Consider the following 24,069-nt stretch of genomic DNA (forward strand, 5'->3'; position numbering starts at 1 on the left):
CTATATGTTTATAGGGTAAGATACAGATTTTATCTTTTTAGTGAATGCCAAAAAGATTTTCTTTATTATGAGATTTCAATAAGATTGGGAAAATTTAAATATTTTCATACTTGATTATGCACCTATTGAAACTTTACTTAAAAGAAATTCATAGCTTAATCCTTTAGTTTAATTCATTTTGATAGGATAGCACAAAATGCTGAGTAAATTATTGTATGCTACTAACTACTAAGTTAACATGCAGTAATGCAGAAAATTTTTTTCCCCTTCTTTTTAAACTATATGTTTGTTGATTTTTTACATAGAGGAAGGGAGAGGGATAGAGAGTTAGAAACACTGATGAGAGAGAAACATCAATCAGCTGCCTCCTGCACACCCCCTACTGGGGATGTGCCCACAACCAAGGTACATGCCCTTAACCGGAATCGAACCTGGGACCCTTCAGTCCACAGGCCGACACTCTATCCACTGAGCCAAACCAGTTAGGGCTGCAGAAAAACTTTTAATTGTATAAATAGGACATAGTCCTGAACCTAGAAGAAAATTTTAATTACCATTATATTAATTATTATTAAATAAATAATAGCCTGAAATACTATTTTAATTAATTTGATCATTCATTCAATAACACTTTTAAATTAACTTCTAAACCAAAAATAGGGTGCTAGGAGTTATTAAGAATTTAAAAATGGGCCTGGGCCCTAGCCTGTTTGGCTCAATGTGTAGAGCGTCAGCCTGTGGACCAAAGGGTCCCAGGCTTGATTCTGGTCAAGGGCATGTACCTCCCATGCAGGCTCCTCTCCTGCCTGGGCCCTTGTTAGGGCATATGCAGAAAGTAACCGATCGATATGTTTCTCTCTCATCAATATGTTTCTCTGTCTTTCCCTCTCTCTTCCACTCCCTCTAAAAATCAATGGAAAAATATCCTTGTGTGAGGATTAAAAAAACAACAATAATAATAAATCATCATAATAAAAATGGGTCTGGCAGTGTGGTTCAGGAGTTCAGGGTTTGATTACCGCCTCAATCCCTAGTAGGGGGCATGCAGGACGCAGCCATCAATGATTCTTATCACTGATATTTCTATATCTCCCTCTCCCTTCCTCTCTGAAATTAATAAAAATATATTTTTAAAAAAGAATTGAAAAATACATAATGATAGTTATCACACACTCCCAAATTTCTAAGACATATCAAATTAAAATAGTTTGTCCCTGGATCAGACCCATGTATTTTTAGTTCATTAACATAGTCTCCATAGCATAAAACTTACTCCTTGCCCTTGAGGTTCTTAAAGTTACTGGAGGCAGTATGCTTGTAAAAAACTAAATTCCAGACAGCTTCCATAACCATTTTTTTTTTTCAGGTAGCAAGGATAGAACAAAGGACTTCTCAATGTCTTTGTCATAAACTAGAATTCTTTTGAGCGTTCCTGTTACAATTGCTGTGAGGTTCTGCGTTTTCTTGGGGATCTAGTGGCTGCCTTTCTGTGAGCACAAGTCATCTACTTAGTGATACATCTCAGGGGCCTATTTAAAGTTTTCTGTGTTAAGAAGTCGGTAGTCTGACAGTTGCTACTACTTTCAATGGCTGAATGTGGCAAAACTGTAACACCTGCAAATTCCTGGGGTATTGCAAACTGATAAATCTCGACAGGCAAATTGATGTCCATTATATGTAATTATAGCCTGAATTCCTGGCTACTTTCCCACACACAGAGAGAGCAGCTGCTCTGGCTTTGTGTTTTGAACCTTTTTCTAAGGAATATAGAAATAATTGTCTATCACAAACAATTCTTGATGTTTTAAATAAATATGTTCTTTCAAAAATATGTTGGTATTAGGTGGGTATATGAGGTTTCAAGAAAAGATGTCATTACTTCTTCCTTGCAGACATTCTTCTGAAAAATATCCTTTCCTGTTTCTGTGTGTACTGTTCTAATCTACAGCTAAGAGGAGTTTAAAAACCTTTCTTTCTTTCTTTCTTTCTTTCTTTCTTTCTTTCTTTCTTTCTTTCTTTCTTTCTTTCTTTCTTTCTTTCTTCCTTCCTTCCTTCCTTCCTTCCTTCCTTCCTTCCTTCCTTCCTTCCTTCCTTCCTTCCTTCCTTCCTTCCTTCCTTCCTTCCTTCCTTTCTTTCTTTCTTTCTTTCTTTCTTTCTTTCTTTCTTTCTTTCCTTGTTTATTTACTTATTTAATTTCTTTATTTTTACTTTCTGGAGGCACCTGTACTTACTTATCCAAAGAACTCTACAATGGCCCTAGTTTAAGGCTGTGAAATTATTGTTTATGACTATGAATTAAATATGATACATTGGCCCCCCCAAAAAAGTATTATTTTCAGTGGATTTTTATTTCTTGCAATGATGCTTAATTGGTTATTTCAAAGCAGGTGGAATAAGTTCCATGTGGCCTATTACCCTTCTCATACTTACTGTAAAATCAGTACCTAGAAATACAATCTAGAAACTTCTAAATCCTCTGGTACTCAGTTCAAACTTCTTTTATTTAAGAACTTTTAATACTGCTGTTTATTTTGGCTAATGTAAATAATAAAAATTATGCAGAAAGAAATTTGAATCAGATTTAATAATTTTTGGACCAAAAATCATTATCTATCTACTTTGCCATTTTTATTGGTTGAACTCTTCAAGCAATTTTTCATTTCCTTTCATCAACTTATGTGAGAAATACATTGATATTTTTTTCTTTATTCTTTATTAATTATTCTCAAAACCTAAATTACTTTTTAAAGAAAGTTCCCAAATCACTACCCTTTACTTTCTTGAAATGAACACTGTGCAATTTCACTCTAATAGTACATGTATTCTCACTTTTCTTGTGAGAAAAGACAGGTTTTGTTATATTCATGTTCTCACCTTCAGATCTTAAAAAAAAAATGTAAATAAGGATGTTTCAGTGTACCGGTTAAATTCTGGTGATTTCTGGACCATTATGTTGTCATCTGACTAACTGAGGACCACCTTTAATGAGTGGGCGTGCCTGGTTGCATCAGTTGCCTAACAGGTGTCTGAGTGATCGAAGCTCCCCTGAGTACCATCGCTTTTGCATTTCCTTGAATCCCATTTGTCTTCTGATCCAGGAGTTCCAGGGAAGATTCCCACTTGGATGCTTTATTTTTCCTTTTTAACTCTTAGTGGAATGATTAAAATAGTTTGTAAATATCTAATTTTCAAAGGTCTTCCTGGGCCCAGCTGCGTGCAGGAGGCAGTTGGTCAATGATTCTCTATCATCATTGTTGTTCCTATCTCTCTCCCTCTCCCTTCCTACCTGAAGTCAATAAAAATATATATATTTAAAAAAAAAAGTTTTCCTGGAGTTTGTACCAAGATATTTATACTATCCTTAATTCCTTTAAAGATATGTGTCAATAAAATAAATGAAAATATCTGAAAATTTGAAATACCCTCTTGGGATCTGCTGTTTGTTGGCCCACCTGAGACTTTGGTCTGGGCCCCAGAATTGTGGCAAATACAAAGTTGAACTATTGCATAGGACAGAGAGAATAATCTTTATGTCCGGAAAGAACGGGTGTCATTGAGAGACCCCCACTCCACCCCTCACAAACAGCTGACTTTTGGAACCTGTTTTATCTGCTTCGGAAAGAGGAAGGGGTTGGCTGACAGGATTTAAACCTGTGGCTCCAGGCAGTCTAGGCATTCTAATTTGGATCCTTAGATCACTAAGCCAAGCCCTGTAAGTCTCAGAAACTCTTTTATTTATACATAGATAACGATTATACCAATCAAGTTGACATTCTAGTAATAAGAATTTCACCAAGTTTCACTTATACCTTCAACTGTGTTGTTTAATCTCATCATGTGAGTCAAGTTGAATCAGAGCCAACATGTCATTTTTACCTTCCAATATCAATTTTGAGTAATTATTTTACTTTTTCCCCCTGCATTTATAGACTTTTCTCAGAGGACATCAGAGCTGGCCTTGATGAAATATTATAATGCTGCCTTATCTATGAAAATACAGTGAAAATCAAGGAATTTAATTCTTAATTGCAATAAAATGATACAGTACAGTACATTGATATTAATATTTGTAAAAAAAGATTTGTGGAACTAGAACATACATTTCGTGCAATTTTCATATTAACTTTGAGAAAATCATTTCAAAATATAGTTTTCTATAATCCTTCTATTGATATTCAATTTACTATGAATTTATTATTCTGTATATTTGGACTTTATTAATTGCTTGACAGTATACTGCTTGATTTCTAAAGTTAATAAATGGGGAAAAAAGCTAATATTTCAGGCTATTGTTAAAAATAATATATACAATTCCAAAATTAAAATTATTCATCATTTTCATTATGGGCTTTTCTCAAAAAGTTAATTTATTGATTTATATATTATTTAGTCTATGTATAAAATTATAATAGGTATAAAAGATAAATATTGCTGAAGAAAAATGTAGATATTTATGATAATTTCTACAACACTCAGGAAGATATATAATAGCTTTTTTAAAAAAAAGAAAATATTATAATTGCTAGTAAATTATAACATTAAAGTTTTGTTTATACTGAATAAAGTCAGAATAAAAAGAGAGAATAGTACTGATTATTTTGTTCTTGATATTGGCCATAATATGTGCATATATAATTCATTAAATGAAATAAAACAAAGTTAACCACTCACCCCTTGCTGTAGATAGTAAATTGACCTTACCTCTTGGCTCTGCATAAAAAGAATTTTAAGATTTTTAAATTATGACAGAATAACCCCAGATTTTAAAAGAATCTCTTCAACTATGAGATCTCAGGAAAAGTGAAATCAGTAAGCCTACCCCCACCCCACCCTAGAAAAATTTTAAAAGGAAAAAAAGAAGTTGCATTTTGACTGGTTGTTGTTTTATTTTTTCTTCTTCTTCTTCTTTTTTTTTTTTTTTGAGGATTCCATATTCCATCATTTTGATCCCTTACTCTTTTCCTTAGGTATTTATAAAATACTAGAGGCCTGTTGCACGAAAAGATTCATGCAATAGGCCTGGGTCCCAGGTGCCGGAAGAAAACCGGTGCCGCTCTGGCCGGAGCTGCCTTCAAAGCCCTCACTGCTCTGGCCGAAGCCACCTTCAGTCTTCACTCAGCCACTTCGTGCCTACATATGCAAATTAACCGCCAGCTTTGTTGGCAGTTAATTTGCATATTGCTCTGATTAGCCAATGGTGGGCGTAGCGAAGGTACAGTCAATTTGAATCTTTGTCTATTATTAGATAGGATTTCTTTTTGAGGCAAATAGTGACATTGACCAAGCTGTTATTTTTACTCACATATTTCTAAATTTGATCCAATTTTTATATTTTATGGATAATAATGCCATCATCAGGGGTAAAATCAGTTGTACCTTATATTTTTTCTATGTACCAAATTTCTCATACATTTCTAGGCTAGCTGAAGAATACTAGCAGTTCAAATGTACCACACTCCCACACAACTGGAATAAAGTAAGTTTATATTAGGTGAGTTTGATATGGGAAAATCTGAAAGTCATTTCTGAATGAACTGTATTGCATAAGTGAGCAAGCTAATAAGAAAAGCATTCATAGTTCTCTTATGTAGAAGACATCTGAATTATGGCAATATTTTTTTAGATTATTTTTATACATATTTCTGTAGAAAAGTTCCTGAAGGCACAATACTGAGTAATGTAATTGTAGCTCTCAATCCTGGCAGTAAGGTAATAGAGAAGATCTATTTCCCTATGAAAATGTACCAAGCTATTCTTTTTGTGAAAATATAGAGTGTAAAAGTCTGAATTGTGAAACATCTAAATTATGATCCAGTATTTTGAAACTACCTGTCAACCTAGTAATCACACCTTGCATTTTCCAACTACTATTTTTCCAACTTGGATACTTTTCATTTGCTAAGGTGTCAATAATGATTATAACCTTATGTGTTTTTCCACATGCATTTTTCTTCATAAATGTTCCTACCTAACTTGAAGATACTTCATTGCATTTAAAATAGCTTATTTCACACTCACATTCTCTTATTTTATGAAAAAAAATTAATGTTGACATTATTGCAGGTTTCCCCCCCCCCCTTTGCCACTTTTATCTACCCCCACGACTCCCTCCCTTGGCCATCACCAAACTATTGTCTGTGTCCATGGTGTATGCGTATATGTTTTTTAGTTAATTCCTTCCCCTTTCTTCATCCAGTTACCATCCCCCCACCTTCCCCTTGGTCACCAGCTAGTCTATTCTAGGTATCCATGCTTTGGGTTCCATTTTGTCCTTTGATTTCTTTTTAAAATATGTTGGGGTGACATTGATTTGCAAAACTATACTGGTTTCAATTGTACAACTCCATACGTCTTACTTCCAATTATCTCTTTAGGAATAGTAGGAGTAACTTTTTGCTGACACTTTTTATTTTGGCATTCCTGTAACTACAATAAAAACTAATATTGACTTGACACTTACAGTGTAGTTGGCATTATTCTAAGCATCTGCCATTGATTTTCAACTCCATGAAACATCACCTGCATACTCTATCATGCACTTATCACCCCAGGCAAGGCAAAGTCTCCTTGGATCCCCATTTTGCCAGCCTTTGCCCACCTCCATCTACACCCTCCCCTTTTTCTACTGGATGTCACCACACTGTTGTCTGTATCTATGTGTTATATATATGTGGTTCTTTAACCCAGCCCCTCCTCTCTGATAGCTGTCAGTCTGTTCTATATATTACCCATGCCTCTATTTTCTTTCATCAGTTTATTTTGTCCATTAGATTTCACATACGAGTGAGATCATATGGTATTTGTCTTTCTCTGCCTGGCTCATTTCACTTAGCATAATAATCTCCAGGTCAATCCATGTTGTTGCAAAATCAAAATGTAGATTTTCTTTTTTTGTTGTTTTTTTACAGATGAGGAGGAGTATGCCATTGCATAAATGTACCACAGCTTTTTTATCCACTTACTGAACAAATAAATGATGTCTTAATTCACAAGTTTAGTGAAACTCTATAAATTAAGTTCAAAACATATATATGTATATATATACATATATATACATATATACACATATGTTAAAAATAATACATAAACCTCCAAAAATTAACAGTATTCATCATTTTCTTCAATGCATATGTGTATATATGCATTTTGCATTTGAACTCACTTTTCTCTTATCATTAATTCTCTCATATAAATAGGAAGCAGCTGGTATATTTCTAAGAGTCTTGAATAACATTTAGTATGTATTTAAGCAGAAAACAAGCTTTATACTTTATTCAAGTGGAGGATTACATTACCTTGGCTCTCTCATTGCAAGATGCCATTGTGTGAATGGCCTATGTGGGGTTACGTAGTACACAACCTGAGCAAAAAGTAGTCAAACAAATCTATGTTGTAGAGGTTCAATACATATGTCTTATTTCCAATTATTTCTTTAGCAATAGTAGGAGTAACTTTTTGCTGACACTTTTTATTTTGGCATTCCTGTAACTACAATAAAAACTAATACTGACTTGACACTTACAGTGTACTTGACATTATTCTAAGCACCTGCCATTGATTTTATTCATCTTCATAACAATCTGATGATGCAAATATTGTTATCTTTATTTACCAAAAAATAAAATTGAGGTATAAAGAGGCTAAGTAGCCAAGGTTGAATGTCATAAGTAGTAAATATCCTGAGCCTCTTAAATTAACTTATTTCTTATTGCCTTTTATAAATGGAAACCCTGGGATTTGTAGCCTTAGCTCTTCATTTCTTGATATTTATTATTTATCCTGATGTTATTACCCAATCTATGGTTTTACATTACTAATTACCTACATGTCAGTGGGATATTGAATGAATAAATGAAGCAGGGTTGGATGAATAAATGAAACCTATGTCTCAAATAATATTTCTCCTATGCTGCAGACATACATAAATAGTCAATTACTTGGGTTCTATTTGCATAAAGCATTCCCACAGATTGAACTAGTATAGTTCTGAATTCATTATCCTCCCCATCAGCTCCACCACCTCTAAGCTACTATAATAACTGTAGTCGTCATAAAATTTTATTAGTTATGTAACAGAATCAAATCTACTCCTTTTAAAAGAAAGCAGAGTCTGTAAATAATGTGCAAATTGCATTTATTTTTTATAACTGGCTTCCTTTTAGTACCTATGGGTAGCAATACAGAGAGATTGGCAAGTAGGAGGAAGGGCGAACGTAATTTCTTGCCATTTGTTATTCCTGTCAGCACCACCCTAGCAGCAGTTGGTTCCAACATGCAGCTTGTCTTTGCATGCACAGAACAAGCTTTATCGAGCCCCTGAAGCAGCCAGCAGTACTCACTCCTCAGATTTCTGAGCCCCAGCCCCCCAGAAACCCAAGGTTTCTAGGCTCTGATAGCAGCAGCTACTTCCCATTATTCCCTCACCTTTAGGGTAGTAGCTGCTTCCTGCAATTATATTCTATGTCTTTTCTTTCATTCTCCCAGCCTTTAGCACCAGGGTAACCAACTGCCTATATTAAATTCCATGTGTTAAATAGCTAATGTTTCTGTTTCCTAACTAATGCTTCACTACTGAGATACTCATGTACTAGGATTTCCTTTGATTACCCAAATTCCTTTCTTTGATTGTTCTGGGCATTTTATTTACCTATTTCAGATCTTTTCCACATTCAGCTGGTTTCCACATTATGTTCTAGAATATCTCAAAAATTTATCTTTTCTTCTTTATGTCAATCAAAAGGTGGTGGTAAATTTCAAGGAGTTTTGATCTAGAAAGCCTGGATTTAAGCATTAGACCTACTATTTGTTAGCTCTAAGATCTAGGAGAGATTTGTTCATTGGCTGGTTTATCACCAATTACTCTGCATATACACATACATAATATATTTTATGTATAACATTCTATATTACAGATAATAAAATCATTTTACCAGCACTCTCAGCTAACACTTTCTTTGCCCAAATGACTGTTTTTGACATCATCTCTTATTCATTATGAAGAACTTAACTTTTAGGAACGTAATAAATGCTGGATTTATTGAAAATAACCTGCTTTTTTAAACATATTTGTTACCTTTTTTCTTTCCTCTTTTAAACAATTCTTCTAAAGCAAATCAATTAAAATTGTATTTAATTAAAATTTTTAATATATAAAAGTTTTGCCCTGGCTGGTTTGGCTCAGTGGGTAGAGCAATGGCCTGCAGACTGAAGGGTTCCAGTTCAATTCCGGTTAAGGGCACATGCCTGGGTCGCAGGCTCCTTCCCCAATAGGGGCTGTGCAGGAGGCATCTGATCAATGATTTCCTCTCATCATTGATGTTTTTTTTTCTCTCTCTCTCCTTCTCTGTCCCTCTCTGAAATAAATAAAAATATATTTTAAAAATATATAAATTTTATCAAAACATATGTGGTTGGTGGAAGTCCAGGTGAAAAGGTAATAAGATGTAAATATAAATATTGACTTAAATTAATGTATTGTATACTTAAGTTGCAATGTCATGGGATGTTTACCTGGTTGAATATAGCCTTGTGGTTAACAAAATTACCATAAGTACTGTAATTAGATAATAATAAAAACATCTAGCTTCTTAGAATACTCTTTAAAATTCATCTGTATAAAACAAGCTGGTGACCTGGTGCATGAAATTCATGCACATTAAAAGGGAATTAATTAGAAGAAATATTTTAATATTGCTATTTGCCCTTTCTCTATAATAGAAGTGTCAGAGATGAAAGAAAATTAGTAAAATGTATATGAAAATCTTCCTCCTGTCAGAGTCTGGGGCACGCCGCAGGACTCAGAGTCAAGTCCCTGCCCACCCACATACACCTCGAAATCATGTGAGACACAGACCTGGCCGGCCCCATCCCCAACAAGCCCTGCAGGGTGGGGGGCACAGCCTCAGGTCCTCTGGCCTGGCGCTGGGTGGGGGGGGTGCAACCTCAGGTCTCCCATCAAGCCCTGCCAGGTGGGGGGCACGGCCTCAGGTCCCCTGGCACAGCCCCAGGTCCCCCAGCCCCAGTGCCAGGGCAGGGGGCACGCCTCAGGTTCCCCAGCCCAGCCTCAGGTCCCCTGGCCCCAGCGCTGGGGTAAGGAGCATGGCCTCAGGTCCCCCGGCCCTGGCGCTTGGGTGTGAGGGCGTGACAACTATTTGCATATTAGCTCTTTATTATATAGGATTGGTAGTTATTATGAACTGTGGTGAGTTATGGATGAGGTCTAGTGTGTAGATGATTCTGATATTTAGAATAGATATACCATTTTGGCTGCTTTCAGCAACATTTGTTGACCCTTGGTCTGTCTTGCCCTGGCAATATGAAGTGTTCTATAAAGGCAGACTCTCCATCTGCTCTTGTTCTTTAAAACTTTATGTCACGGTGTTTGGCATTATTCCCAGATCTCCCTGGTTATTCATAAAATAACCGCATTGAGGTTTTTTTTTCTTAATTCAAATAAAAGAGGATGCTTGCCATGTTTAAAGGAGCAAAATTAATTTTCTACTCAACTGTGCTCATATACTTTCCACATCTTAATTATTATGAATAAAATAGAATTGGAAAGGTTTGTTTTTGTACTACTAGTGTGTTTTTTTTTAATATATTTTGTTGATTTCAGATAGGAAGGGAGAGGGACAGAGAGAAAGAAACATCAATGATGAGAGATAATCATTGATCAGCTGCCTCCTGCATGTCCCCTACTGGGGATCAGCCCAAAACGAGGCATGTGCCCTTGACCAGAATGGAACCTGGGACCCTTCAGTCTGCAGGCCAAATGCTCTATCCACTGAGCCAAACTGGCTAGAGCACCAGTGTTTTTTTTTTAAATGTTCAATGTAGATGGTTCATGGAGTCAGAACACCTGGCAAATTTTCCTAATGCTCGGGAAAGTTAAGTGTAGGTGTTTCAAACAATTTTCTGGAGGTACAAGCTACATTAGTGTTGTTTTACATAATAAATGCACACAGTAAAACAAATGTTGCAAACATCTTAAAGACAGCTGCAGGTATTTAAAAATAATACTACTCTACAGCTCAAAGTAGACTAAATAAAGGGGTTATGGATTCAATTGTAAAAAGAAAGAAATTTGTGACTATAAAAATGCCTCAAGGATCAAGAGCCACATATTATATGTCTTTTATTTTTCTGAAGCATCTGTTTTGATAGTCTATATACACAATAACATTTTTACTTAATTACTGACTAAACCAATGATTGCTAATTTTCATCTGTAGGTCTTTACAAATCGTAGGACTAACTCCTTCTATTAAGCATGCACTTAATGATTGCTTCAAGAATTCTGACATGAATAGAGGTCACTACATTGAACAAGATAAGCATTGTTCTAGATTCCATGACTTTAGAGTCTAATGAAGGTAATAATAAAACATAAAACATAAAAAAATCCAAGCAAATTGCAGAAATCATTGTACTAATATGGCTGAATACAATTCTTTTGTTTTATATCAGCACCAAATAGTGAAAAAAAAAAAGTAAGTGAAAGGAATACTAGAAGCTATTTACAGCATATATTATATCAAATAATCAGTATCCATAATTTTAGAATACTCTTTAAAATTCATCTGTATAAAACGAATTAGTAGTTATTATGAACTGTGGTGAGTTATGGATGAGGTCTAGTGAGTAGATGAGTAGATCAAAAATCATAGTATTTTGATTCTATGAAATACTCCTTAGAATCATTTTTTTAAAGGCAGGTAGCATAAAATACATAACAGAAAAAAAAACATGAACAGACTTCTTTTTTTTAACAAAAAATCAAATTTGGTCAATTGAACTGTACACCTATGCCTGTAATTAGGCAAATAAAACTGAAGACTTCAATGAAATATAGCTTACATACCATAGGTTGGGAAAAATAGAGATGTTTGATTATATCAACTGTCTGCAAGCACGTGAAACAACCAACCAGAATTTACATAAACTGTTGATTGGATTGTCAAATAGAATAAGCCATTTGAGCAAAAATTAATATCCTACATAATAAAAGGCCAATATGCCAATCGACCGAATGGCAGAACGACCGATTGCTATGATGCACACTGACCACCAAGGGGCAGGCTCTCAATGCAGGAGGCTGCCCCCTGGTGGTCAGTATGCTCCCACAGGGAGAGCACCACTCAGCCAGAAATCAGGCTCTCGGCTGGTGAGCACAGCGACAGTGGCTGGAGCCTCTCCTGCCTCCACAGCGGCCCTAAGGTTGCCGACTGCTGAGGGCTCCTAGACTGCGAGAGGGTGCAGGCCAGACTGAGGGACCACACCCCCCCCCCGGAGTGCATGAATGTCATGCACCAGGCCTCTAGTTATTCCATAAAGTAGAAGAGTTAACACTGATCTTTGTCTTTCACCCTACTAGTATGCAATATTAATTTGGATTCGTTTTCTTACCAGAGAGGTCAGAGGATAGGTTTACCTACTTTCACTCTAGTTCTTTCTCTATAGATTGAGGAATTAATGTGAAATTCTGCCAACTGCTAAGTAGGAATATTCCAATTATATATTCAACTAGGGGCCCGGTGCACGAAATTCGTGCACTGGGTGTGTGTGTCGGGGGGGAGTGTCCCTCAGCCCAGCCTGCCCCCTCTCACGTACTGGGAGCCCTCAGGCGTTGACCCCCATCACCCTCCAATCACAGGATCGGCCCTTGCCCAGGCCTGGGCAGGGGACCCTCATTTCCCCCATCACTGGTTCTGCCCCCAGCCCAGGCCTGATGCCTCGGCCAGAGGCGTAGACCCCCATCACCCTCCGATCGCCTGATCGGCCCCTTGCCCAGGCCTGACGCCTCCGCCAGAGGTGTCAGGCTTGGACAGGGGATCCCCATCTCCCCCCAATCACTGGCTCTGGCCCCCGCCCAGGCCTGAGGCCTCTGGCCCAGGAATCATGCCTGGGCAGGGGACCCCCATCTCCCTCTGATCGCTTGCTCCACCCCCGGCCCAAGCCTGACGCCTCTGACCCAGGCTTCAGGCCTGGGCAAGGGGACCATCATATCCCCCCAATCCCCGGCTCAGCCCCCCACCCAGTCCTGATGCCTCGGCCAGAGGAGTTGACCCTCATCACCCTCCAATCACCAATCACCGGATCGGCCCCTTGACCAGGCCTGAGGCCTCCGGCAGAGGTGTCAGGCCTGGGCAGGGGACCCCCAGCTCCCCGCGGTTGCAGGCTCCGCCCCTGCCCAGGCCTAACGCCTCTGGCTGAGGCGTCCGGCCCGGGCAGCGGGGACCCGCAGCTGCAGCGGCCCCGCGATCGTGGGCTTCGCTTTAGGCCCAGGTAAGGGACCTCTAGCTCCCGGGACTGCCAGCTTCGACCGTGCCCAGCTCCCATCGCTGGCTCCACCCCTACTTCCTGCTATCACTGGCCAGGGCGGCAAAGGCGCCTGATTCTCCAATCATGGCTGGGGGGCAGGGCAAAGGCGGCCCCAGGGCCGCCTTTGCCCTGCCCCCCAGCTCTTAGCTCCCCCCTGGGTTTCTGATCACTGTCAGTGGCAGGGGGCTTCTTCCTGCTTTCCCTTTCGCCTCCCTGCATTGTGCCTACATATGCAAATTAACCGCCATCTTGTTGGCAGTTAACTGCCAATCTTAGTTGGCAGTTAATTTGCATATAGCTCTGATTAGCCAATGAAAAGGGTATCGTCGTACGCCAATTACCATTTTTCTCTTTTATTAGATAGGATATTTGGGATAATTAAAATGGGATGATATATCCATGGACTTAGTGAGCCCACTATGATGTTAATGGGGCTAGGATTCTAGATTACCTGACACCAATATACTGCCACTTTAAAAGGAGGATCCCTTAGGTTTCCAAGTAATCAACATAAACTCAGACTCTAAGTTGAATATCCGTTTGATGATCTGCTATCCCTTTATCTTCAGGGTCAAGTTACCTGATCACATTTCTTTGAGGTAGCTTTAGTGGAAGACTAGGGTAATCTCCATTGTTTCATCTGACATAGGCTCACAGGGTCCTTCCTTATGGAAACTCAGTATCTTTTTTAGTAGAAGAGTACTGAATCTAAACACAGATTACACTGCGGTAAGTATGCCAGGGATTGTGACTTTCTATGGCATCAGCCTTTGTCCATCCAAATGCATATATACAAATACATACATACATGTATATACATTTAGTGTTGACTATCACATTTTTTAAACTCAAGTTTATTGAGGTATAATTTACATACAATAAAACTGGTCCGTTTGGAATGTTCATGTCTATGAATTTTGGAAATCATAGTTGTAGAACCATCCTGACAATGAACATGTAGAAGAACATTGTCATCGTCCCCAAAAAGTTCCCTCATGCTCTTTATAGTGAATCCCCTCACACAACTCCTAACCTCTCTTAACAATAGATCTGTTTCCAGTCTTAAAATTTTGTCAAAATGTCTGTCACTTAATTGGGATGTTTAGACAATGTAAATTTGATGTAATTATTGATATTGATGGATTAAATCTATGATCTCAAAAGTTGTTTTTTTATACGTTCCAACTTTTTACTTCTACTGAAAACCCATGGATTCTACCCTGAGAGCAAGGAGCTTGGCACTTTGCCAAAAAACCCATGTATGATTTTTCAGGCCCAACTATAGGCAGTTTAAAGCTTTTGCCTGGCCAGATTCGTAAGGGGGAAGCTGCCCTCCCCACACAAGATCTGGTACACAGCCAAGTGCGTTACAATCTCTGAAAGAAGTTGAAGTCAAGGAAGCAGAAACCCCTTGCTCTTAGGCATATCTGCATTCCAGGCCCAAGTGCCACTATTTGGAGGTTTTCTTATCAGGGAACCATGACAATACGTTTCTCCACTCTAACTCAATACCCAGTAACTTTCCACTTCTCACCCTTCTCTTTGTTCCTCCGCACAGACTCACCTCCATAAAACTGTAGGAGCCTTTTAACTTTTGTCAGAGCTCCCTCAACATCCCCATGTCTATGTCAATCCATCTGAAACTCTATGGTAGGGGGAACAGGTAGGGGAGAGTTCACCTTTCTCTGGTTTTAGACTCTTGCTCATACCATCCTGGTAAGTGATTATAGGCTTAACTGTACCTTTCATTTTTGTTTTGTGCATTTCATGGTCTATTTCTGCATATGATGGCTCAGCTCTCTCCAGTTCAGCGGAGCCCCTGACAGTGAGTTTAAACTACCCATGTATCTGGGGCCCCGAGGTTTTTTTGTAGTCTTACTAATCCACACTTCACCTTTAGTAATTTAGCAAAATATTAGCTTTATCTCCTTACCTGGGCTTCCTGGGATAGGGGAAGTAAGGAGGTCTTTGATTTCAAGCTATTTGGTTATCTTATGACAGCAGATAATTGCTTCAAAAGAATATCTTGTTGTAACAGTGGAAGTGATATCCTTTCCAGGCTTTTAAATCTTAAGTGGAAGCAGAAATACCTGGCTACCACTTCTTCTCAGCTTCTGAGAGCTAACCCATCAGACTATTATAATTTTTCTCCCAGGGACCTTGCCAGGTTGTTGAATCCTATGTCATGAGAGAATGCTCCATATTACTAATGCCCTTTATCTTATCTCTTCTATTTCCAGGCTCACATGTTTCCCTTTGTCTGCCCTTAGAATGCACAAGGTGAAAACCTCTCAATGAAGCAATCTCATTTTCACAGTTTATATTAAATTTATGATAAACAGATCTGTGCCTGTTGCATTTTCTCTTTAATGTATCAACAGAAGCAACCACTCAGTCCTACAGTCCATATTGTTAGCGATTTTCTCTATACTTCTCAAACACCTGAAACTTTGTATGTGCTAATACATTATCCCCCTCCTGCGTTATATCTCAGTTTAGCACATATAAAAATTCGAATGATTGCTATGGTAGTGCAAGCCAAGGACTATTATTTATTGACCAGTGATGACACACCCAAGTTCAGTCAGTAATTGGCTAACCCCACAATATAATTTTAAGACCAAGAGCAATCCATGGTGGCACATGGATTATAGGTCAAGGGAACTCCCATGAAGCCAAAAGAAAGTTTCCAGGAAAGGGAGAAGTTTTGTATGCACGTAAGTACGGGAACCCTGAATACATGGGAGAGTCAGAGACCGAAAGGGCAATTGAGGTATATATGACATTCTGAGCTAGGGGGGAGCTAAAGTACATTGGGGCTTTGTAATTGCTGGGAGAGCCCATGTTCAGTAGTTATTAGTTTGCCCTGCCGTATAGATAGGTAAAAAGTTACTTCTAGTGATAACTCTTATCTTAGGCCAGGCCCCTAATTTAAATTCCCCTAGATACTTAAAGGAGACACAGAAGTTTCTTTTGAGGCTGCAGGATCTCAGTTGCTTTTAGATCAAAATAATTTGCATACCACCGAGGCACATCTTGGGGTAGCTCACTCTGAAGCCCTACAAGGGTAATTCTGCCATACAAGGGTAACACTCATTTGGATCTTATCACATGGTGGTGTATATTCTTGTTACTGCTGATCTATTTTTTGCATATGTTTTATCTGCACAACTAGACTATGTTCCTTAAAGCAAAAGGACCATCATTTATGCCTATTTTTAATCTTACCAAAATTAAACTAACTGTCTGTCTATGAGAGGACAATGTAGTGGTTTTACTGTGGGTAAGCAAGTCTATTTAACGTGTGTGGCTAGCATGTAGCGCAGTCCCTGGCACAGAGAAGCACTCAGTAAATATTTGCTGACAGAATAAATAAGTTAAGATAAGATTAATTTATGAAAAGCATGTCTGTCTCTTTGTGTATTTGGGGGTATTAATAAAAATACACAAGCATAATAGCTTTATTTTTTATTAGATTATTTCCTGAAAGGGCAAGGTGTTTTTTTTTAGTCTAAATTTACTTTGCTTTAAATTACTATGAGAACAGTCATTCTTTCATTCCATTTATAAGCCACATAGTGATGAGCATTCTTGCATTTATTTCTCTATTTCTTAAAACCACAGACCTACAGATGAGTTTGAGTCAGATCCAAATCTATGGGTACTGAAAGCACATGGGGCAGGATGCAGTTTGTGGGGAGTTTTATAACCACAGGCACATGACAGCTAGAAATTAGTGCACTGATTTGGGTGGAAAGAATTGAGTAGCATCTTTGTCTGAACTGCATCTACTTACTCTTATTTATAAAATAACTCTGGAGCTGAAATTCTTAAGAAAATATTGGTAAATGTTAACCAGTTTCACTTATTTCTTTTTCTTTCATGTACGTTTTTGCAAGCCCTCATGATGTATGCTATAGTCAGAATAATAAGTGGGTTTCTATGAGGCTGTTCAAGAGTCAAAGAGCTGACCAGTATTGCCAACACAGCTGCAAGAAGAACCGGAAGTCCAATGAGAACATTCTTCCATTTCTAAAAACGCTTTGCAGGGTAGTTCCGCCAGCCTAGCAGATTTGCATAAACATTTAAAAACATACTTGTTCAAACTGAACCCTGACTGTCAAAGTGTTACTAACAGACAAATTTTATTATTTAGAAATAGTAAAAGAATATTAAAAGACAAATTTTCTCTGATAGGCCAGATTATTATTATTTTTTAAAATATATTTTATTGATTTTTTACAGAGAAGAAGGGAGAGGGATAGAGAGTTAGAAACATCGATGAGAGAGAAACATTGATCAGCTGCCTCCTGCACACTCCCCACCCGGGCTGTGCCCGCAACCAAGGTACATGCCCTTGACCAGAATCGAACCTGGGACCCTTGAGTCCGCAGGCCGACACTCTATCCACTGAGCCAAACCGGTTAAGGCTATTATTATTTTTTTACAAATAAACTACCATGAGGGGAGCCTGTCAACTTTATGATACACCCTTCTTTCACTTTTACTTAACTTGCAGCTCGTTCCAAGCGAATTTCATTTAGTTTTCAATACTTTGACATTGAACTTTTTCTCATAATATTTTTCCTCATTTAGCTAATAATCTGACCACCTGCTTAGAAACTTTTTAAATTGCCCTTTCATTTTTATCCTTTCTTTTGATGTGCCTCATCTGTGTAAAAACATACTTCAGCCACTTTTCTAAAATCTGCTGTCATATCACATTTTATTCCATTGCAATGAAACCACGCTAGCAATGCTCCATGTAAATATGCTTCCATATTTGGCACATGCTGCTCTTTCTGAATAAAATATGTTTATTGTCCACCTTCTATCACATGCCACACATGCCTCATGGAATATCCAGTTTGTCAGGTGACAGATCACTCATTTCTCAATATTCTGTTTGGCTAAAACTTCTCTTGATGATTCTAAAACAGCAACTATGAGTACTTTTGGTGTGGCCTGCTGGAGAGAAGACCAGAAGGGTAGCTCTTGATTCAAGAGTGCACTGGATATCTCAGAAGCAATGATCTATGAATCTCAGTCTCATGTTTTACAAGTAATGTGAGACCCCAATTAATATGCCTTCTTTTTTTCTGACATGATAGCAATTCTTGACCTTTATCTTTTTAAAAAAATTAGTTTAAATAAGTTTAAATTTCTAGGAAAGGAAATATAATGGTCTGAGCTAATTATTCACTTTTGTTAGGTGATCTCTTTTATGTAGGATTATATTTTAGGCTTTTGGCCAGTGTATAATTGAGCTGTCTTGGATTAGATATCTACTACTGAGCCAATCAATGGTGACACATAGTATTACCAGTCAGAATGCAAGGGCTGTGGTCAGTCCGACAGTGTCCTGATTCAAGAGTGTGGGCATGGGCAGGACAAGACTGACTGATATCTCAATTACTCTGTATCTCTTGATGCAAAGAACACGAGGCACCTAGTTTACATACAGCTCCGAAAGTGTGCCATCTTCAACTGTCCGGTGAGAACATATTAGTCATTCAGTATTTATTAAGTATCAAGTATGTTTGAGTCAAATTTTGTATTTATTCATATGAAGATAAATGAGGGCTATAGAGCTGAAAAACGCACACAATCTTTGCTTTCAAGTTGCTTATGAGAGCTGGAAAGACTGTCATTACTTGTTGATAAATTAACAAATGCATAATTTAGGGGAGTTGAGAAATGAGGGAGATAAGAGAAGTGAAAACAGATGAAAGATCATATAGTTCTTTGTAGAGTACAATATGGAGTTTTAGTTTTACTCTAGTTACAATAGAAAACCTTCGGGAAAATGTCTTATTGAAGGGAATGTCATGATCTGATAAAACAATCAGTTTGGATTGGGCCTGGAGAATGGACTTGATGGGATTAAGAATCAACGCAGTGCTGGCCAGTTGAGATTGCTGACCTGTTTCAGATTTAAAAAAAAAAAAAATGCTTGTATTTTGAACTACACCAGGAACAGAATGTGACAAAAATGAGAAGTTTTGGGGATTTAAAAAACACTCTCATCCCTGCTCCCATGGGTTGCTTTAGTTTTGTGCCATTAGGAAGAACCAGGTTGGATAATGAAAAAAATAATGGGTCATCCTGGATAGTTTAATCAAATCTTTGTTAAAAATCTTTTCTCCAGTGAAGGCTTTCTGCTGAACATTGAGTCTGATAAAAATAGTCTTTCCCAAACTTCATTGTTATCTAATATTTCAATCTTGCTACTTCCAAATCACTGACTATCTGGTGAAGCTATCACCTACTAGCCGAGGCTGCTTCACTGGCACGCCATCTGTCTAGTAGCACAGAACCCCGTGCTGATAAAGAGCCACATGCTTTGTTTAATGCTTTGCTTGCACTATCTAGAAATTCTTTGGACTTGTGGTGTTGTTGTTTTTAAAGTGAAGTCTGGCATGCATGTGAGTGCTTTGCCACCCAAAGCATTCAAAGGTAGTGGTAGAGCAGCAGTCGACACCTGCTGGCGCCAGCTTGTGGGCATGGTGGAAGCAGGAATGCGTCATGGCTGGCATGGCACACAAGCACATGCCTTGGGGAAGTCCAAAGCACTATGGGGATTAACAAGCTAGAATTTGAGGTCATATAGGAAATAGCAGTGGCTACAGTAGCAGAAAAGTACCCGCAGCAGTGGCTGTGGGAAGGAGGAGGGGTTCTGCACAGGTGTCAGAACCTGAGGTGCAATGCCAGGCTGGCTTACTCATCAGTCTCCAGAGCCTGTCCTTGAGGCATCTGCAGAAATATTAACTCTCCAGTTTGAAAGCTGAGACAGAAACCACTGGCAGTCAAGCAATCACTATGTCAGTAAATTATTACAAAATGAAAGTTTACACAGAATACTGGAAGTTATTAGAACATGTCAAAAAGTTTAGCATCTCCAGATCTGATAACTGACACAATAGTGCAAAGAAAATAGCCACAGGCTTAGAATAGAAATGGAATTTAAATATCATTGCATTACTGAATTTTCATATGAAGATTTGGATGACTCTATTATTAACAAGGAAGTCAATTTTAATTCAGTCTTTTTTTGAAATTGAAGATACAGCAATAAAATGCATACACAGGCATTTTGAATTATGTACAAATTATGAAGTTGCTCTGTTTCTTATAGGATTGCCACAAATCACAAGAAATGTCAGAGAAAACATTAAAATGCCATTATGTAAATTTACATTCAAATTTATTGATGTTAGAGACAGAGAAAGGGAGAGGGAGAGAGAGAGAGAGAGAGAGAGAGAGAGAGAGAGAGAGAGAGAGAGAGAGACAGAGACATCAGATTTGTTGTTCCTCTTATTTATGCATTTATCGGTTGATTCTTGTATGTGCCCTGACAGGGAGGTGCGGGGGTGGGGGGATCAAACCTGCAACCTTGGCATATTGGGACTAATGCTCTAACCAACTGAACTAACCCCACCAGGGCAAATTTATATTTCAATTATTTTCAGACTTACAAGAAACTGATTTGTATAAAGAGTTAAATCTTTTTAGAAAAATAGTTTCATGAAAAACATCAGATCCAGATTAATAAAAAATATATTATGAAATAATTTATCCAGAAATAGTTTCATCAGCAGAAGGATCCTTCTCCACAATTAAAAACTATAAAAATTATTTGTGTCCTTGCATTGACCAAAGTGATTGCTGTTGCTTCAAATTATGTTGATTGTAAATGAAGTGGCTACAAATATAAATTTTGATTAGTAAATAAATTTGCAGAAGAGTGAGCAAAAATTTTGTGATCAATCAAGATGCTGCAGTAAGAAATTATTTATAAAAATTTTACACCATTGTTTGTAATTTAAAAATTAATATTATTTCTAATGTAGCACTATTGTTCCTATTAGGACTAGAATTATGTATAGTAATATAATCTTTTAAAGGAAAATGTTTTATATCTTTAATAACAAGGTACAGTATTACAGATGTCCCCCATTTTATTGCCTTTCTTAATGGAAGACATCTTAATGTATACATCCTAGGACTATATCATGGAATCATTATAGACCAGCTTCCTATAATGAGGTGGCTTAATTTTACAGAAGAGTGCATGTTGAGACTGAAGAAAAGCAATAGCAAAAACCAGGATATATTATTGAAAATTTTAGTTATAGCATTTTTGACACTCTGCAGTTTGGCATTTGTTGTATAACCCATAATCTCATTTCCCTTTCCACTTGCTCAACTCTACCACATCTACACATTTAACTTACAATTTCAGAAAGTGCAGTACCAAATATTTTAAAAATTCACTTTAAGATTTTTTCATGTACATTTATGAAACATTTCTGAAATCTTATATTATCATAATAAGAAACTTCCTCATGTATCTTGTTAAATGTAGAAAATGCATTGCATTTTTTGTACTACAGATGGAGTGACCAAGTATTAACAAAGAAGTTTCTTCCTATTCCAAATAAATGACTGTCAGATGTCATTTATTCAGTGGCTGACTGACAGGTATGGTTTAATATTATCTGGTTTTAAGCAAATAAGTTCCCAGTTCTGTGGCAAAGAATCCCAAATAACGCATTGTGTTTGCTAAAATAGTGTGGCAGAAATCAACAGCTCTGAGTAAGGGATTGCCGTGCCTACAATGCCTGTCTGTTTCCAGTATCCTTTGCAATTTCTGGGTCTGTTTATTCGGGGCCGACTCATTCTTATTTCCAGACACTCTGCTGACTTCTGAGCTGAGGTCAGGCTGTTCTTTCTAACGCAGCCTTATAAACAAGTGATGTAGAGATATGCAATAACCCAGCATAGATCTGAGGCTTCTAAAGTAATGGAATGCCTGGCACACTGCACGGCCTTTAAGCAAATAGATGGATTTCAGCTCAGTCTTCCACTTCGTAATTTGACTTTATATAATGGAAGAAGCCATGTGGATAAAATTAGGAAATTTAGAAGATTACAACAAGACACTATTTAGGAATGGCAAGCACGCTCGGCTATATTCTTTTGGATATAACATTGGCCAGAAATTTTATTGAAAGTTGTAGTTGTTTCCTTCCTCTCTTTAATGTCATACCATATTCAAACAAGATAAATAAATAGGCTTCTCCAAATCCAGTCAGTGGATAAATTTCTAAATTGTCCAGTAGAAATTATTAACAAAATCAATTCTTTACAAATGACTATGACATCACTAAAAATGAATTCCCTGCCCTAGCCAGTTTGTCTCAGTGGATAGAGCGTCTGCCTGCAGACTGAAAGGTCCCTGGTTGGATTCCGGTCAAGGACACATGCCTGGGTTGTGGGCTCGATCCCCAGTAGGGGTCATGCAGGAGGCAGCCGATCAATGATTCTCTCATCATTGATGTTTCTATCTCTCTCTCTCTCTCCATTCCTCTTTGAAATAAATAAAAATATATTAAAAAAAATTAAAATAAAAATGAATCACCTAAATAGCATTTGTTTTTATCCTGATATAAAAAGCCTTTAGTTCAGAATCACATTATCCAAAATGATTTTTACTCATTCTCAGTTTAACTCATGAGAAATGTCAAAAACAACTTACCACGGATGCTGTCTTCTCTCTAAATATATTAAAAGTTAATAAATCATAATACTTAACTGTTTGCGTATTTCACAATATAGTCATGAGAAACAATTATTAACATTTAAAGTGATTTTATAAAACTCATATGCAAACAAAAACATGCCTGTCCATACTGCTGCTTAGCTTACAAACTACAAAATAGCTAGTAAAAATCAACCAAATGATATTATCTTCAACATCTACCTGCTTTAGATGGAAACTTCAATCACTTAAAAACCTGATATCTGAACATTTTAATTTCAGATGGATACAAGAAACTATCTTGGATTTATGGTTATTAAATCTGAAACACTCAAAATGTTTTTACAGCTGTTATTGGTTCCAATGTCCTCCCAGAATCCATACATTTAAGTCCTCAGTACCTCAAAGTGTGACCTGATTTGGAGATATGGCATTTTAGACAGTTTGGGGCTGTTTTAACAAAAATGCCATCGACCATGTGGCTTGAACAAGAAACATTTATTTCTCATGGTTCTGGAGGCTTGGTCATCTCAAGGTGCTGGCAGATCCAGTGTCTCTGGTAAGGATCCACTTCCTACCTCGTAGACAGCCACCTCCTCTCTCTATCCTCACACTAATCCCATCAAGTGAGCTCCACTGTCATGACTTAATTACCTTTCAAGAACTTCATCTGTAAATACTATCACATTGGAGATTAGTGTTTTGAAATACGGCTTTTGAAGGAGCACAGACATTCAGTTCATAGTGCAGGGTCTTTATGGTGGCAATCAAGTTAAAATGAACGTATTAGGGTAGGTCCTAATATAATATGACTGTTGCACATATTAAAAGAGAAAATTTGGAGACAAACATGCGCGCATTTATGAAAATCAAATGAAAATGAAGACAGGAATGACGGTGATGCTTCTGTAAGCGAATGAATGCCAAAGATTGCAACCAGACCACCAAAAGGGAGGCAAGAGACTTGGAATAGCTTCTTTAGCATAGCTCTCAGAGCAACCAACTCTGTAAACAGTCTGATGAAGAACTTTAGCTTCCATAACTGGGAGACAATAAATTTCTGTTGTTAAGCTATCTAGTTTTTGATATGTTGTTATAGTAGCCCTAGCAAACTAATGTGTAATAGTATGTACATGCTTATAATTATTTATGTATATATTTCACATGTACTACATATGCATGTGTGAGTATATGTAAAGATGATACAT

This window comes from Myotis daubentonii, chromosome 10, assembly GCF_963259705.1.
Source record: "Myotis daubentonii chromosome 10, mMyoDau2.1, whole genome shotgun sequence".
In the NCBI taxonomy this organism is placed as follows: Eukaryota; Metazoa; Chordata; class Mammalia; order Chiroptera; family Vespertilionidae; genus Myotis; species Myotis daubentonii.